Source organism: Sarcophilus harrisii, chromosome 3 (assembly GCF_902635505.1).
Source record: "Sarcophilus harrisii chromosome 3, mSarHar1.11, whole genome shotgun sequence".
Lineage (NCBI taxonomy): Eukaryota > Metazoa > Chordata > Mammalia > Dasyuromorphia > Dasyuridae > Sarcophilus > Sarcophilus harrisii.
In genome coordinates this window covers 342,008,490-342,028,455 of record NC_045428.1, presented here as the reverse complement: position 1 = coordinate 342,028,455, position 19,966 = coordinate 342,008,490, and positions in this window count along the sequence as shown.

Sequence of the window (19,966 nt, the reverse complement as noted above, 5' to 3'; positions counted from 1 at the left end):
CAATTAAAAACTTCTGGGGAAGTCTTCCTGTAAAATGTTGGATTTTAGCTGTGTAGCATAAATAAAGTCAGAGAGGTGGAGAGAGTGCATTACAGGCATGGGACCATAGCATATATAAATATGGGAAAAGTTTGATATTGGATTTAAAAAAAAAAAAAGATTTCTGTACAATGATAGCATCTCCTGCTGGAATGGGAGGTTGAAAGACATAACTTTCCAGCATAGTCTCACATCATTGACGTGAGTATATCACGTAATCATCTCTCCCTTTTCTTCCTCCTTTTCTCTTTCCAAAACTAGGCTTCATTGTGGTATATTTATTTAAGCTATACAGGGCAATGTAGAAATACTTACTAGTCTAACCTCTAGAAAACCATCAGACAAGCCAGACTTCTGAACATCCAGAAAACACGCTCTTGAGAAAGCAATTACCCCTCATTGTCATTTATAAGTAGAGGGATTTCCATAGCCAGACTTATTTCCTGCATATGTTGTTTAGAAGTGAAAGGGGGAAAAGGAATGAAGGACTTTAAAATTTGTTATTAAAATCTTTGTCATTTAACAATGGAATTACCAATTTTCTTTTAAAAAAGAAACTAAAACCTCTCAACATTTTGGTTTCCTTCTCTGTAAAATAGGGCTCAAAATAATTATTCTTGTTAAAGAAAATCATTACAAGCAGTGGATAGGGAAGACTTGAGTTCAACTCTAACCTTAACTATATGACACTGAAGAAGTCATTTGACTTCTGTTTGCTTCAGTTTCTACATCCATAAAATGGGTTCCTAGTAAACTACTTCTGGCAACATAAGTAGGGAATTATAAAGTTCCTAGCTCACAGAATTGTTATAAGGATCAGATAAGATATTATGAATTCTTTGGAAACCTTAAAACACTATATAAATATTAACTATTATTATTAACTATTATCTTTTCTTTTTTTTTTCTGTCTTTTAGTTAACCTGTCTAGCGACATATCATTTCTTTCCAACTCTTCCTCACTCTAGACTTTGACTTAATAGTCAAAATATTTTTTTCTAAAAAAACTAGCTAGACTATGCCCTTATTCAATAAACTCTAGTATCTCCTAAATATACCCAAGATCAAATATAAAATCTTCTGGCTTTTAAACCACTTATAATATGGCACTTCCTCTCAAGTAGTTTTCTCCTCCCCTTATTCTGTGATGCAGTAAATATTGGTTTCCTTATTGTTCTTTGTACAAGACACTTCATTTCCCCAATCAATGCCTTCTCATCAGCACTGATCCCCAAGTCTATGATATTCTCCCTCTTGTCTCCAATTCCACAGAGGGAGTCTTCTGACAATGTCTGGGTTGGCTCCCCACCTTCCTTTGGTGCTCTCACCGTTCCTGAGAAGTCAAGAAAGGCGTGACCATCTGTGTTCTATTTTAAGCAAGGGATCCTTATAGTAAGAGGAATTTAGATATCAATAGCAGGATGCTTAGAGTCATCACATGCTTAGTGTAGGCATATACTTAGTGTGCTGTAATGATGTAATCAAGGTATTTAAAAGGTGGGAGGACTTGAAATAAGGACACTCCCTCCTTAACCATCCTTCTGTGTCTTCAGCCTCCTTCACTCCTCCACTAAGACCAAGGCTGGTCCCGAGATCCTCCAGAGAGCTAGTCCAGGCAGTATATTTTGGCACCCCAATTTGAGGGCTCTAGAAAGCACACTACATTTTGGCTTCTGAACAGGAACCTCCAGAGGGACACTATACTCATTTCCTTGGCTTTCCTCAAGATTCAAGTTAAGTCACCTTTTAGCAAGTAGCTGATATGCCCCATTACTAGTGCCTTTTCTCTCAAATTACACTGTGAATATTTACTTTGAACAGTTGTTTCTGTGTGAGTCCATTAGAAAATGAACTGGAACCCTGTTTTATTTTTCTTTCTTCATACCCCCCCAGCATATCACACAGGGCCTGCCATATAGTAGGTGTTTTTAAATGTTTGTTGATTACCCTCTTGTATGTCATTTTCACCCAACTACAAACTATGGTTGTATGACAGGTTGTTATTTTCATTCACTGTTATTATTTTAGTGTATAACTTTTAGGGAAAACAAAGGGTTTGAGAAATCAGAGCATTCCTTTGGGTCCAAACCAAGTCTATTTGCTCTCATACTTGGTGTATAAATGGCATGCCAGTGTTTATTTAGATACTCATTTGGTAACACTCAAGGCAACTCCAAGGCCTGGGTCAATCATAAACTATGTACTCCTTCCCATACATAACAACTTATTCATTTTTCTGGTCTATTTATATGATTCCGACTAAATCCTAATCTCTGGGAAACTATTTCCAGAATATAGCTTCATTTTTCAAGTAAATAGATTTTTTGAAAATAACCCCCAAAATCAAATGTTTGACAGTAAACAAAGTTTATATAGACATCAAACTGAATCATCAAACTGATTTTCATTTCTTTCTAAATAGAAATGCTTCTGACTGCCAAATTAATCTCAAATTTGCAGGGGGTGGGAAAGGCAGGTACAGCCCAAGTGCTCCTTTTTACCTGACCACTGAGGTAATTTGGATTTCCTGAAGAGAATCTACAATGATATTGTTAATGTCAACTCAACTGTCAAGAACATAGTTCCTTGTACCTAAATATGGCCCATCTTTTCTTGTGTTAACGTAATCAGGAAGGCAGAACAATTGATCTGTGGGACAGGAAGGCAGCAGCTATTGCTAACAATCCTGATGAGGATGTCAACCTCTCTCCCTGTCTGAGGTAAGAGCTCTTTTATAAAAGTAAAATTAACGTAGGTTCCTGGTTTTATGTTTTCTAACCTGATCTTTACAGAATGGATGACATTGACAGAAAGGAGAACAAGACACCAAGATGAGACATCTTTTTAGCAGAGAAGTTTGGCTCTTGGGTGTCTGGATACCTGGCTGGCTTCCCCTATGAGTCAGGGTTTGTGCTTCCCTGTGTAATAGGCATCCCTTCAGGACAGTCTCATATAACAGACATGGCAAACTGCTAGAAGGATGAAAGCATACTATACATCAAAGGGATGCACAGAGGTGAAGGCTGGAGGATGAGGACTATGTCATCAGGTCAAGAGAGTCACAGTTTGCTTCTCAAGCTTTCCTGATTCACTTCATTGTATCAGTGCCAGAAGTTCTGAAATCCTATAAACTTTAAGGATATAGGATACTGATTCCTGCTTTGAAACATATGTAATCCTCTTGTCATTTTATTTCAAAAGGTTGATGAATTTGATTCAATACAATACAATACAGGGAAACACAGACACAGATCCATATGAAAAAACTACTTCTTCTTAAGGGGAATCCATTCTTTTATTAAGGAATTTATGTGTGCCAGGCAATAAGAAAGAGAGGAAAGAGAGAGAGAGAGAGAGAGAGAGAGAGAGAGAGAGAGAGAGAGAGAGAATGAGAGAGAAAGAAAGAAGAAGAAGAAAGAGGAGACGGAGGAGGAGAATAAGGAAGAAGGAAGGAAGGAAGGAAGGAAGGAAGGAAGGAAGGAAGAAAGAAAGAAAGAAAGAAAGAAAGAAAGAAAGAAAGAAAGAAAGAAAGAAAGAACATACAAAATAAATATAAGGGAAGAAGGGAATGAATACAATTAATTTTGGGAAATCAGGAAAAGCTTTTTGTAAGACCTAGTGCCACTAAAGCTGACACCAAAGGGACCCTAGGTTTCTTGGAGGTAGAGGTTCTAGCAGAGAATATGTCAGGCATAAAGATACAGACTGTACAAAGTCAAAGCTGAAAGATAGACTGTTATGCACAAAGAACATCAATCAGACCAATTTGGCTAGAATTTAGAATATATAATGTTGATAAAAGTTCAATAATCCTAGAAAGAGATATTGGAACAAGGTTTTAAAATGTTTCCAAATGATAAATTAAGAAGTTTGTAATTTATCTTAAAAGCAAGAATGAATCAATGATGCTCTTTGAGCAAGGGAGTGACATGATCAGACATGGACTTTATGAATATAAATTTGGTGGATTTGTGGAGACTGTGGTTGCAAATAAAGAAATTAGATGTAGGGAGACAGGAAAACTAATAAGGAAGCTAAATCCATAGTTAAGTAAAAAGGTATAATGAAGGCCTGAAATAGGGCAGCAGCCAAATGGGGAGAGAAAAGAAAAGGATGTAAGAGATGCTATAGAAAAATAATCAAAAACCTTATTACCTGATTGGATGTGGTAGATGAAGGAAATGAATAGTGGAGGATGATTCAGTTATTGATCTTGAGGAATGGTGTCTAGAGGAAGTTTTTGCCCTTGACAAAGAAAGGTAAATTTCAAGGAAAGATGGATTTAAAGGAATGGAAAATCTTTCTTTGAGATATCTAATAGGGAGATGATGATATAGTCCTAGAATTGGAGAGAGGGGATAGGGAATAGATTGCAAAGATGAAATAGTTGAACACATGGGAGCTGATGAGATCACTGAAGGAATAAAGACAGAAAAGAGGGTTGAGGACAGAGTTCTGGTTTATATCTATACATACATGGGGTAGAAAAGGTAGTAGTCAAGCTTGGGTGTTAGAAAGGATCATAAGCAATGGATACAGTCCTCTACTCAGGGTCAGAGAAACCTGAGTTTGAATTTTGTTTCAGATATGGACTAACTGGTTAAATCTAGCCAAGTCACCTGGCCTTTCTCAGCCTCAATTTCCTCATTTATAAATAGTAATAACAGTACCTATCACCCAGGATTGTTGTGAATGCAAATGTTTTCTATTATATTATTATTATTATTATTCAGGTTGGAATAGAGGGAAAGAGAAAAATGCTTTGGAATATATCACATATGCTGTTGTTTTCCTTTACATATAAGAAAATTAATTTTAAAACAGAAAGATTTATATTTAGTTAGGAAAAAATTATATAGAATGCAAAGGAAGACAAAAATATTTTCTAAAAATTAATTTGAGTGGGGAAAGACTATATTTCCACAATTCAAACATACACTGAAGCTCAATTTTCAATTATCTTTATTAAAAGATATGTTTCTGGTGGTTTGTACCATCTTTCCACTGTTATAACCCTTCCCTTCCTCCCCACACACATACATCACTTAATTTCTCTTTTTCAAAATCTTCTGTCCTATGATAGTGATCTAGGATTTCTGAATTAATGATTGTACATGAGTGAAAGGGTTTCTTCTCAAATGATAAAAAGTAATATTCAAGGAACTGATAAATGGGTTTTATTCCAAAAAAAACTTTCTGAGAATTCTTTGCATTTGTGATGTAAGCAAACCCAAATTATGACTCAAGGCTTTCAGCAATATGCACTGTTCCTCCTAGTATACTCCTCAAATGTGTAAAAATCATTAAATATAAGTAGATGCAAGGTGTAGATTTAAATGTGCTCATGATAAAGGGTTGATCTCTCTCTCTCCACAATCTCTCTCAAGTAGTGGAATTGGAAGTATAATTTTGCTAAGCTATTCCTCCTGTTAAGTTATGTTACTACATACCATTTGGCTACCTCCTTCTCTGATCATGAGTAATACCTTTTTCTTTCTCAGAAATATATTTTCTTCTTAGCATTTCCTTTCAAGAGTATTATTTAAATGAATATCTAAATATGAATATGTGACTCTCCTAAACAAATAATAAAACAAGACGTTTAAATCTCACTGTTTGTGTGACAATATTAGAGTCAGTGTGGCATGATTGTATTGGGACATAAATCCAAGAAAATCTGGGCTCAGCTCTGGGCTCTGAAATATTCTGCCTGTGGGATCTTGGCAAAGTCACAAGCTCTCAGTATTGCAGGCAGCTTTTCTAAACTACAACTTGTTAAGAATCTACACTGCCCAAGGGAGATCCTTCACCTGTTAGCTACCTGCACCAATGGACTCACCAAGTCCAATCTCTGGCATGTGTGTACGTGTGTGTGTGTGTGTGTGTGTGTGTGTATGGTGTGTGTGTGTGTATATGTGTGTGCATAAACAACAGCATCAGGAAGAATTTACTCACTATGCTAAATGCAAAATCATTCAAAACTAGTCATCTCAATTATACATGACCATACATATCCTCAGGATCCAATAACTGAGGACTGGGTAAATAATCTCAAATCTGAAACTCTAAAGAATGTATGCATTTTTCATTTTCCTTACATCCAATAACTAGAGGTTTATTGAAAAAGAAATATAATCATCAGCCTAAAGTAAAATGGGATAAATGACAATGAGGCATTTTTCACACAGCAGGAATTGATTTTCTATAGCTGTTCTTTCCTGTTGTAAGAAAGACCCATATCTATCAATGCCTGTGTCCCCTGTTTTGACATCAGGAATAATTACAGCTAGATCATATATAGACTTGCTCACATTAGCACTGAAGCTTGAGGTCACCAAGTTTCCTCTCCATTACCTGAGGGGTATGTAGTAATTATAGTAAAGTGCCCTTAACAGTATACTTTCTTCAAATCATTTTCTTCAATTATGGAAATAAAAATCATGCTGCTCTACTATTTGGTCTTTCTAGGAACTCTTAAAATTTGAGCTATGAGTACACTATCAAACATAGTACAAGATTCATAAATCTTACAGGGTTATGATGGTTGAACAAATTTTTCAAGTTTCTGCTTGTCTGCAAGTTATAGCGTCATTTATCCACAAGATTAGAGTAACTTTTATAGTACAACAAAAATGTCACATGGTGTACAAAATAATTGTAAGACAAAGTTTTAGAGCTATTTAAATCAATAATAATGTTTCTAATCAATACCAAGACATATTTGTAATCATGGGTTCAGGGGAGGGGCTTTACAGGAGTAAGGAAATCATTCAAAAAGCACTTACTGAGTATTTATTGTGTGTTTGGCAGTATTCTAAGCCCTGAGAATGCAAAGCAGAAGCAGAAATAGCTATGTCTTGAAGAAACCAGTATTCTAATATAGGAAACAACATTCATGAATTAGAAAATAGAAGATAAAGAGGGGGTAGGTGGAAACTATATTTGGAGGGATGGCAATAACTATGGGAAAAATCAGCAATGGCCTCCTAAAAAGGTAGTACTTAAGCTAAATTGTAAAGCAAGCGAGGGATTTAAATAGTAAAGAGGTGGGTAGGTTGAGTATGCTAAGCATAGGGAACCATTAAGTGAAACAGTATTTGATGACTGAAATGGAATATGTTATGAAGAATTGAAACTAAAATATATTACCAGATTTTAGATTCTATGAAATTAGCAGTCAATAAACATTTAGTAAGCACCTATTCTACACTGAGCACCATGATAAATTCTGAGATTACAAAGAAAGGTACCTTTGAGAAGCTCACAATATAATGAGAGAAAGCTAGTAAGTAGAATGTAAGAGGACTGAAAAGATAGGAATGGGTAATATTGTGAAATACTAATGTCAAAGTGCTTTTCCTGAAAGTAATAGATATTAGACTTTATTGGTAATAGAGGATAGATAGTATCCTCTTAGGGTACTTAGGAAAATCTCTTGGAGATGAAGAGATGGTGGATTGAAGTGGAGAGTAATTTGAAGCCAAAAAAACAATATGAAATTTTGGCAAGAATCCAGGCAGGAGATGATGAGAGCTTAATTAGGACTGTGGACATAGAAATGAGGGATGAGGATATATGCAAGAGATGCTGTAAAGAAAGAAATTACACAGAGAGGTCTTGAGAAACTTATATGAATTGATGCTAAGTGAAGTGAACAGAACCAGGAGATCATTGTACACAAGATTATATGATGATCAATTCTGATGTATGTGGATCTTTTCAACAAAGAGATTATTAAGGTCTGTTCCAATGATCTTGTGATGATGATAGCCATTTACTTCCATAAAGAGGAGTGTGGGAACTGAGGGTGGATTACAACATAGCATTTCACTTTTTTTGTTGTGGTTTGCTTGTATTTTATTTTCTTTCTCATTTTTTATCTGATTTGTCTTGTGCAGCAAGATAATTATATAAATATGTATGCCTATTTTGGATTTAACATATATTTTACCATGTTTAACATGTATTGGATTACATGCCATCTAAAGGAGGGGGTGGAAGGAAGGAAGGGAAAATTGAAACACAAGGTTTTTCAAGGGTCATTGTTGAAAAAAATTATCCTTGCTTATGTTTTTAAAATAAAAACTTCAATAAAATACTATTCATAATTATAAAAAATTATAATATTTGGCAGTTGAAAAACTCAAGTTGAGTAGAAAAACTCAAGGAGTATATTAAGGTTTCTAATGAGGGTAACTAAATGGAGATTAGGCCCTAAACAGTAATAAGAAATCTGGGAGGAAAGAATGATTTGGGAGGGAAGGATAAAGAGTTCTATTTGGGAACATATTGTTTGAGGTGGTTATAGGAAACCCAATTCAAAAAGCTTATTAAGTAATTGTTGATGTAGAACCAGTATTCAGGAAAGGAAACTAGAGCTAGATAAATAGATCTGGGAATCATCTCTACAGAGATGAGAAGAGAACCTATGGAAATTAATGATACCACCAAATGAAAATGCATAAAGGAAAGAGAAAACCCTAAATAATAGCCTTGATGGACTCCCATAATTAAATGGATATGACACACAGATTCAGAAAAAGAGCCTGAGAAGAGGAAAACTAAGAGAAAGCAAAAATCACAGAAAGATGAAAAGATAGTGTCCAAGAGAGAAGAATGTAGTCAACATTACCAAATATTGCACAGACATCAAGAAGGATGATGAGGATATTATATTTTGTAATTGAGCTGTTTGTGACTGAAAAATAATCAGAAGCTAGGACACAAAGGGTTTAGAAGAGAGTAAGAAGAGAGTAAATCAAGTACCAAGTATAAATAGTTTTTTTTTTTCAAATTTAACTAAGAAGGAGAGAGTTATAGGATCATAGCTCATGTGATGAAACATATATTGAGGGTTGCTGTTTTTATAATGAGTTATATTCAGGCTTATTTGCAGACACAAAAGTTGAGAAACAAATATATGTAAAGAGCTATGGTAAGCAGAAAGTCTGATAATCAAAGATAGAAGTGAAAGAACTGATAGTGGTAGATTATGTCAGAGGGATAAAAGATGAGCATGATTGGAGAAGGGGAACTTTTGAGGAATGTGCTAATTTTTTTTCAGTGAAATATGAGGTAAGATTGTTATCAGAGAATGTGGGAAGAGGAAATGATTTGGATGACTTCTGAAGAGTTTGGAATAACTTTTGGTGATATGGTGATATGATAAGAAAATAATAAGAAGAATAGCACCATTTTAAAAGTACTCATATTTTTAGTGAAATGAAGAGAAGTATTTTTAACTATTCTGGGTTTGGAGAAATTAATATATAATCAACAAAAGATACAAACTTAGACCAGCATAGAAAATTTCACTAGAGTATACACTCTGTGAATTTCATTGTATTTTATCGATAAATTAAATAATGTATTAAATAAGAAAAGCATTTTTGTCATCAAATTTAAGAACAAACATCATCCAATTTAAGAATAAACTTAAGAAACTAAAAAAAACAACTGAGATTATCTTAAAATATTAACTTTTCAAATAGATCTTTTTAATCCAACAATTCACCTCACTCTAAAATGCAGAAAAACTTTATTAATCTTATTTTCTAGGCTGCCCAAAATAAATGTCTTTACAACTGGATTCTACTCCTGTAGCCATGACTGTGTAATGGAAAACCTGTGCTACTGTTTAAGGACTGATGACCATATATACTTAGCCTTTTCAAACTAGTAAATATTCATCTTTTTTGCATTTACATGTTCCTCCCAATAAGAGGTGCAGAGCTGAGAAAGAAAAAAAATGGGTAGAGGAGTAGAAGAGGGAAAAAAAAAATATGTAGGGTTTTTTCCCTCTGATTCAGCTTGAATTTCTTAGAAAGAACACGGGAGGCTTCTTGGGATGGGAAAAAGAGTATATAATCCACCTGACCTAAATAGAGGAACCATGATCCACAAAGCAAAAGAACTGAAATAGGTAAGATAGTTTCTTTGATAAAATCTGAAGAACAGTATTAATGGAGTTATGTTAGTGAATCAGTCAATAAAGATTTATTATATTAATAGTAAGGCACTATGCTAAGTGCTAGAAATGGAAAAAAATAATAATCAAAAGCTAATCCCTGCTTTCAAAGAGTTTGCAATCTAATGGAGGGGAATAGCATGCAAACAATTGTGTGTGTGTGTGTGTGTGTGTGTGTATAAAAGCTATATTCAGGATAAATTCAAAATAATCAACTGAGGGAAGTCACTAGATTAAGAGGAATATACAAAGGCTTTCTGTGGAAGGTAGTATTTTATTTGATATTTGAAGGAAGTCAAGAAAGCAAGGAGGTAAAGATGAAGAGGGAGAGAATTTCAGGCATAAAGATCATGCAATGAAAATTCCTAGTTTCAAAAGATGTATCTTATCAGAAAAGTAATAAGGAAGCCAATGTTACTAGATCAAAAAGAACACAAAGGGAGGGTGGATGTAAGGTGTTAGAAAATTGAAAAGGTTGCAAAACAGTTTATGAAAGGTAATGAATGCTAAAGAGAAGACTTTATATGGATAAATAGATAGATAGATGTGTGGATACACACATATATCCTGACAATCATCAAATATAATAATTATCTCTTCCAGGTTTATATCATCTGTAAATTTGATAAGAATATCATCCATCTATTCCTTTTTCAGGTCATTCCTAAAACCAAGAAACAAGAAAGATGCAAAACACTAATCCCTGGGACATACTGTTAGAGGCAAATTCCAAACTGATAATGGAATATTAATGATTACTCCTTAAATCAGAGCAGATAGGTGAAACAGTGAATGGAGTTCCAGATCCAGAGTCAGGAAGACATGACTTCAACTCCTCTCTTAGAGGACAAGTCATTTAACACTGTTGCCTCAGTTTTCCTCATCTATAAAATGAGCTGTGGAAGGAAATAGAAAACAGCTCCAATATCTTTGCCAAGAAAACCTCATGGGATCATGAAGAGTTAGACATTACCAAAATAACTAATAATTCCTTAACTTGAACCATTCCATTAATTCAAAATCTACTTAATTTTACTATGTTAAGCAAAATTTCCAGTTTTCCACAAAATAGAATGAAATCCTCTATTGAATGCATTCACAGTTTCATCTCTCAAAAACACAATAAGATTAGTCAGCTTTGACTTATTTTTGAGCAAACCATGTAATGTTTGTGATTGCTACTTCCTTTTCTTAATAGTCACTAACCGTCTCTTTAATGATATTTTTTTAAAAAATTGCCAGGAATCAACATCAACACATTTGGGAAGAGCTTTGGCTGATTTACAAAATGCATTTTGCACAAATAAAGAAGACTACAAGAAGTGAACAGATAACTCCTTAACCCCTAATGCTTTGTTGAAAATAGAGAACCAGTTTTGGTTGAGTTCACAAAAATATCCAAGTTGACAAGTCATCAACAAAATGGTAGATCAATTAATAAGATCTTTCTTCATAGTACAGTAGTGAAGACATTGTCCAAGTAAATACAACTTCTTTTATCCATGTACATTAACCTTGTGTACCATTATAAATTTAGCAATGTATGTTCTTAGCCAGTGCAAAACAACATGATAATTTTATTTCTGCTTTTAAGTTGTACCATTATTATCATCTTACTGTCCTCATTATTCTATCTTTTTGGTTTATATTGTTTTGTTTTATTGTTCATTTTTTAGTTAACATGAAAATCTGCCTCTCTATAATTTAGATTGATTTCTATTAGCCCTCCCTCTGGTCAGTCAACATACACTTATTAAGTCCCTACCATGTTTCAGGTACTATACTACATGCAGGGTATACAAATAAAGGCAAAAGGTAGTCCTTTATCTCAAGGAGTTCACAATATAATCGGGGTAGATAGAATACAAAAAAAATATGCAAACACATAAATACTTTATATGTATACAGAACAAATTTAAGATAATCAAAAAAAGAAAGTGAGATAAGAAAAGAAATTTTGTAGAAAGTGGAATTTTAGCTAACACGTGAAGGAACCTAAGGAAGTCAGGGGGTTGAAATGAAGAAGTAAATACTTCATGACATTGGGGAATAACCAGTGAAAATAGCCAGGGTAATAGAATATCTTGAGTTATAAATAGCAAGGAAGGTTGTTGTAAGGAATGATACATGGGTTGACTAAGGTGCAAGAAGACTGGATTATGGAATAAGGTATAGAAGGGGAAATGATTGCTTATAAATGACTATCAGAAATATTATCTTTAATTTTGGAAATGATAAGAAACCACTGGAGTTTGTCTAGTTGTTTGTGGGGCTGATATAGTCAAGGATTCAATTTAAGATTACTTTAAAGCTTTGAAACTAAGCAGTGCAAGTTTAAACTCTCTTCCATTTGAAAGCTCCGCAAATACATCAAGAGAAATATATATATCTCCTCCCAAAAGATTTTTCTCTTGCTGGCTAAACATTCAGACTTAGCCAGGCTACAATATAGAATCTCAAAAAATTAGGCATAGAGTTGTGTTCAAATAATGATCCTTGCAAACTTGTCATAGAACATTAATAGTATCACAGAATGCTAGAGATCTTAGAGATCATGTAACCTGGCTTTTTTATTTCACATATCAGTAGTCCCTGCAAAATAAAATTAGTTGCCCAAGATCACAAAGTAAAAATTTGCTTCAATTGGTCATCTTTGTGCTTTATAAGTAGTCAGAAAAAGAAAAATTGCAGGCACATGTTGCTATTAAACTTATTTTAGAACTGGAAACTAAAATCATATCTCCTTCACTCACATTATAACAAATCCCAGTGACTTAAACATTATAGGATAGTATACAATTGCATGGGAAAAAGTAGAAGTTTTACTGGATGAAAGTAGCAAATCATTGCAAGAGCAAAGGATGCTGGTCATTTGGAATGAAATATTATTTTGAACATTTAATCTCATAAAATACATTTTATAATATGAATGTAGTCTATCATTTATTTTCTTTCTTATATTCTGTGGAATAACAAAATGATTTCTAATGGGAAATAATGTTGACAAAATTTCTACTTGAGGGAGAAAGTCACACATGGAAACAAATTCACTCCAAGCATTTCTAATTTTTTTTTCTTACTTAGGTGATTTAGAGGAACATGATTAAGAGGAATTAATAGCTTGAAAATTCCCAGCACTGATGCAGATCTTCAAATCACCTATAAGTTTTCAAATATCCCCACAAGATGAATTCTCTGGCCCTTTATCACATAGCCTGTGTGTCTTAGAAGCAGGACTTGAAAATAGAATTGTAAAAATCAGTATTTTAAAAGATGAGAGAATTTATATCTCCATGCATATACACATAATACTCAAATACTCAAACACACACACAAAATGGTTATACTACAATTTATTGATTATAAAATGATTATCCTTTGATGCCCTTTTTGGACAGAGACTCATTTGTGATTTCATTTATTTAGAGAAATCCCAAGTGATAAAATTCTTTCTACGAATACAAGCCAGCACCTACTGTGTAACTTATATAGACTTAGAGCACTGCTTAGAGAACTTTCACAAGGTCACATTACCAACATATATTAAAGATCAATTCTGAACTCAGATTTTTCTGAGCATAACCAGATATTTAATCATTGCAATCAGCTGCCTCTATGTGACACATTTTGTTCAAGTAAAAGAAAGTTCCTTTAAAATATAACAAGCAGGGTAGAAAACAAATTTGAAAGAATTCTTCTCTGTTATTATCTTTACAAATATTATTGATGTATCTAATTGGACCCCAATATCCCCTCAAGCTAGACATTTCTCTACTTTCTTAACTCCTAGGGGAAATAATCTAAATTTGTTATCTTTATTTACTCTCTTTTTACTCATTTTCAGTTTAATTAGAACATTTTTTTTTATCACCACAATTCCTGTCAATGAGGGCATTGATGTCAAACAGCTACAAGTTGACAATCTTAAAAAGATGGCAAACAAAATGAAATTACATCTTTCTAACCTTGAATAACCTATCTCATCTATTTCTTTCTCTGCTAAAATATGCTACCACCTTTTACTATTTAATCCTTAGTAATTTACTTAAGCAACAAGAAGAACAAAAGAACATTTACTTCCATTCTGGACAAGAAAATCATATTCCATAAATAACCTTTCTGGAAGAAAATATGAAACAAAAAATAAAATTTATATGTTTCTTGACTCCAATAACTAAATAACATTTTTAACTCTTTTGATGTATTGTCATTATCTATATGCCAAAATCAGAAAGATGCCCATTTCTGTCCATTGTTATCCTCTTAACTTTGAGACAAGAAAAAAAATAGAGTAAGGTATTTGCAAAACATACCAACCCATATTTTGTTGCATAATAAGAATAATGTGGTCACCAATAAGATCACCTATGTCTTCAATCCTAATCCTTTTTGATGACTGTGCCACTGAAATTCAAAGACGATCTTGCAGAGGTTTTGATGGAGAGAATCCAAAGAACTAGAAATTAAGAACTAGAAGAAATTATAGGGACATTTTAATTAGAGAGAAGAAATGAAATTTCATTAACTTTATCAAGTTAACAAATGGATCTTGTGCTGAAGGATGTTGTCACGTGTCATTGTTCTAAATATTTTGACTTTTGGACTCGGCCAAAAATTATGAAAAGAAACAGTTTGTCTTAGAGTCGGTAGTTCAGAATTTAAGGAACTGTTAAGTGATTTAAGGAATTATTTTCAGCAATGAGCTGGAATAGATTCTTATGAGGAAGATTATAGAATTTCTGCTTGGAGGTTTTTGTTTGTTTCTTTCATGCGCCCATGCATGCATCTAATTTTTGGTGGATCCCTGAAAAACTTGTAAGAATTAGTTGGATTAGTTACCATTCAAGTTCTCTTCCATGCCTGATGATTAAAAATATATTTACCCTACCCCGCTCTATCGAAGGTAGATTATTCTGTTTGAAATATAAGTTGATGTCTCTAATGGGCTGAAGCTTGAGTTGATGCACTGAGGTCCCAAGCACGAGGTTAAAGAGTAATTGGACCATACTCTATTAATATATATGCTTGGAGGAAAAATAGCCCCCGCCCATTCTTTGTGCAAGTCCTGATGTGTTGTATAGAAAATGACAATTTTGGTAGGTGGAGGCAGAGGGGAAGAGAGAGAAGTGGGAAGAAATTGCTAGCTGGCTTTTTGTCACAGCTGCTCACATTGCTATCGTGATCCCCCTTCCCCTCTGCTGGCTGGGTCCTGTCGCAGCTGCCCAAATTGCTATCACAATCTCCCTTCACCTCAAAAAGAATAAAGATTGAAGATTTTCCCTTAATCTGAATTCCTGACTCCAGCTGATTTTAAAATACGCAGTCATCACAGATGTCCATCTATTAAATTCCCTTCTGTGACTTTGAAAAGCCTTTATCACAGTTCTTATATTTTCTAACTTAACTATTTTTCTACCAGCTAGAAACCTCTAGTAGAAAGAACAGATAAGAAGCCATGTAAGAATTTAACTGATGTATTTAAACAAATTTGTCAGAATTTAGGCATACAAAGGAGCATATTTCTTCAATGTGCCTTGGAAGCCCATAGATTGATGCCAAGGATTCTGTCATTGCTATAAATATTTTTGGAATTGCACTCAAAGCCAGTGGCTTGGGGTATGCAAACCTTGGCAAATGTTTGCCCTTTAACTTTGGATTTTGTTTTTTAAATCCAGCCAAAAGTCATCTAGAACCATTGTATATGTTTAACATATGTTGAATTGTTTGCTATCTAGGGGAGGTTGTGAGGGGAAGAGAGGGAGAAAAAAAGTGGAACACAAGATTTTGTAAGGGTGAATGTTGAAAACTATCTTTGAATAAATTTTGAAAATAAAAAAGTCATCTTTACTGTGTGCCCCTGGGCAAGTCACTGAACTCCAATTGCCTCAGCAAAAAAAAAAAAAAAAATTCATCTCTAAAACCAAAATCAAAATTGAAGTGGCTGATCAAATCAGATAATAAAATGTAAGATTTTCTTTAAAGGAAGCATGTCTATAGGTAAACTGATTTTCTTGTATTCTTTATAAATAGTCTTTAGAATCTTCTCCTAATGATTTCTTTTAGCAGTGGTTATAATACTAAAACTGGTTTATTATATATTCTAAGTAATCTATTTTTAACAATAACACTAATTTGCATGTATAAATTCCTGTGATTATTTTGTTAAACCAATTACATTCATTATTTTATAGTCACACATAACATTTAGATGTTCTAATATTTGAGTAAAGTCAAAATCAGTTAATATTTCCTTTGTGTATTGGTAAGAGAATAAATCACTGGTACAAAATTAACTGAAAAAAATATATATCATGTTCTTTATAAAATCTAGTTATAGGTATAGCACTAAAAGAGAGTAAACAGAAACCATCCTAGAATCAAAGGAAAATAATCCAAAGAACAAGCAAAGTGCTTTTGGGGAGAGGAAGAAGAAAAGTAGATGTAGAAAAATGAATTAAGAAAAAAAAAGAATATCATATTTATACATAAATTTGAAGAGTCTATTTTGCTTTTGTAAAAATCTCTCATTATTCAGATAAATTATTTTTACTAGAAGAAATAGAATAGAATATGGGGTTTGAGCTTGATATTCACATGAGTTGAGATACCACTTGAGAAAAAAGATAGATATTAAACATATGTGTGTTTACTTTGATCCCAAATTAAAATATATAGATATTTTTCCACCAAATAAAAGTCATCCAAGACAGGTCTATTTGGGGTTAGATCTCCAGAAATGCATCATACTTTAGCTAAGATTAAAGATCACTTTCTTGGATTGTTCAAGGTTAATGATGCAGGGCAAAAACTGACAGAAGAGTTTCTCTCGAATGTAAAAGCAATGCCACATTAATGACAGAAAATCATTTTTCATCCCTTCTGTGTAAATATATGTGTAGCTTAAAGAAAACATTTGCATGGAAAAGGGCTAATGCTCCCATGAAAAATAAGAAATCTTTTATGCAAGTGGGCATTGAGGCAACACGAGAGAACTCTAAATCCTATGTACCTGTCAATATATGAACTCTATTCTGTCTGATGTATTACACTCATCATCAGCTGCAGGGATTTGTTTTCAAAAAGTACAGAATACATACTGGAAATGTGTGGAAAGTAATGCATGCTGACCACATAGAAACTTCTATATTCTGGGTCTTTTTAACATATCACAAAGTAGTCAAAATCCAGTACTCAGGCTTTGAAATAAATTATTATCCCTCATTACTCCTATTATATAACATTTCTACTATATTCTCAGCTAAGGGGAAAAATTAATAAAAGAACAAAATTTGGCAACACATAATAACACAGGCTATGCTATCTGTAATTTCTCTCATGTGTGTATGTATATATTCCCTTTAAGAATAAATCTGTAACCTTTTGCCAAGTTAAGGTTGAAACAGGAACGTGATTTAGGAGGTGATATTATAAGCAAATTAGGAGAGCAAGGAAAAGTTTACCTATCAGATCATTGGAGAAGGGAGAAATTTATGACCAAACAAGAAAGAAAACATTAGGAAATGCAAAATGGGTAATTTTGATTACATAAAATTAAAAAGATTTTGCACAAAACTCCAGTGCATCCAAGATTAAAAAGAAAGCAAACAACTGGGAAACAATTTCAGGGTTTCTGATAAAGGCCTCATTTTCTAAAATATAGAGAGAACTGAGTCAAATTTATAATAATACATGTCATTCCCCAATTGATGAGTTATTTGATAAGCATTTATTAAGTGATTAATGTGCAGGCAAAGACAGTTAGGTGGCTCAACAGATAGAACTCTGGATTTGGAGTCAGGTAAACCTGAATTCAAATCTAGCTTCATATATTTACTAGCAGATACTTAATAGCTATGTGGCCCTAAGCAAATCACTTATCTTGTTCACCTTAATCCATTGGAGAAGGAAATGGCACACCAGTATCTTTGCCAAGAAAATGCCATGGACAACATTGATAAGCTATGGTTGCACTGAATCACAAAGAGTCAAATATGACTGATCAGTTTCAAAGGAACAATGTGCCACGCACTGAACAAAGCTCTGAAGACACAAATAAAGGCAATGGACAGTTTCTGCCTTCTAGGAACTCACATGGGGGAGAAACATGTAAACAATGCTGTGCAAACAGGAAAAACAAAAATAATAAACTGAAATAAAAGAATTAAGAGAGACTGGAAAAAAGTTTCCTTTAAAAGGAAGATTTTCAGTGGGACCTGAAGGAAGCCAGAGAATCCAAGAAAAAGAGATAGGGGATCATTCCAGGCATAGAAGACAGACAATGAAATTGCCCAGAGAAATGGAGTGTTTTGTTTGAGGTGCAGGTAGAAAGTCAATGACATTGGATCAAGGAGTAAGTGGCTGAGGATGAAGGAACATACAATATAAGAAGATTGGAAAGTTGGGAAAGTGATGATCTCTGGAACTCTCTGAATGCCCAATATGTGATTTTTATATTCATGGATTTCAGTGGAAAACTGAATTTCAAGTCTTTGTTGAGTTGTGAAACAACTGTAGACAGAAAACCAGGTTAGGGAGAGATTTTGGTAAGTTTATTATATATTTATTATAAATTATGTATCATATTGTAGTATTTATGTATAATGTATTTCTTAACCCTGTAACATATAAAATTGTTCTGCTCTGCTTTATCAAGTTACTATTTTTGTATATTTCATTAACAAAAATTTTGAGGCTTCTGCCCCTATCCTATTTTCCCCATAAAATTATCCTACAGTTTTTTTTATGACTGCCATTATTTTTATTTTTATTTATTTTATATGTTGTATTTATTTACACTTTATTATTATAAATTATTATATGATTTTACACAAAGAAGTACTTTTTTAGGATTTGAGTTATAAAAGAACTGCCTATATTCAATTAACATAGATTTTTGCACAAATTTGATTTCTCACCTCACAGCTGGAATAAAATGAGATATTGAGGCTAAGGGATTTGATTAAGTTCAAGCAAGTATGAAGTTCATTCATTCTGGATTCTAGATTATGGATTCTGAGTCTAGATCCAGTTTTCTTTCTATCATACAGATATCTGGATTCTTTAATTTAAAAGGAAGATGCATGCTTCAAAGATTGTTCAAAATTTTAATGTACAGAAGAAAGGAAAGGTCTGAGTTCATCATGAGAAATTCAATAGTTGACCTTTCCAAGTGCCCTACAGATATCTTCTTCTATTCAATTTTACCTCTCCTCATATTTTCTTTGAGCACTTTGGAAGTGTCTTTTTTTCTTATGACATCATATTTATACAACATTTATTTCTGTTCATGAACAAAGAGCTCACTTCCCAGGCTATGGAAGTTTCTTTTGTCCTTATGACATCATCTTTATACAACACTTATTTTAAATAAATTCAATGTATGAAAAACATTGAATAAAATAAATATTTAAATAAAGTTAATGTTATATGTCATATGGTGGTTGTTGTCCTTCATTCTTGAAGAGAACCAAAATGACATCACTATGTCAAAGTAGAGTTACAATGTATCTATCTGACTATGGCTGATCAGTCCAATACAAGCTCAGAATGCTCTGCCACAGGTCAAATACAAAAAGTCCCTATGAACATTTGGTATGGACTCCCTAACTTTGCACATTGCTGATGAGGACACACACTACGCTGGGCAGTCATGTGCCAGTGTTTTCCATATAATAAATCAACTCTAAAGTTCTTAAGAGACTCCTTGAGAGCATCCCTTGTATTGCTTTTTCTGAGTACCTTGTAAGCACTTGTCCTGTGTGAGTTTTCCACAAAATAATCTTTTTTGGCAAGCACATATTTGGAATTCAGAATAATGTGGTTAACCCAACAGAGTTATCCTCTCAGCATTAGAATTATAATGCTCAGCAGTTGAGTTCAAGAAAAGACCATAATGTCTAGTATCTTATCCAGTTAGGTGATCTTCAAAATCTTTCTGGAACAATTAAAATATTAGACTAT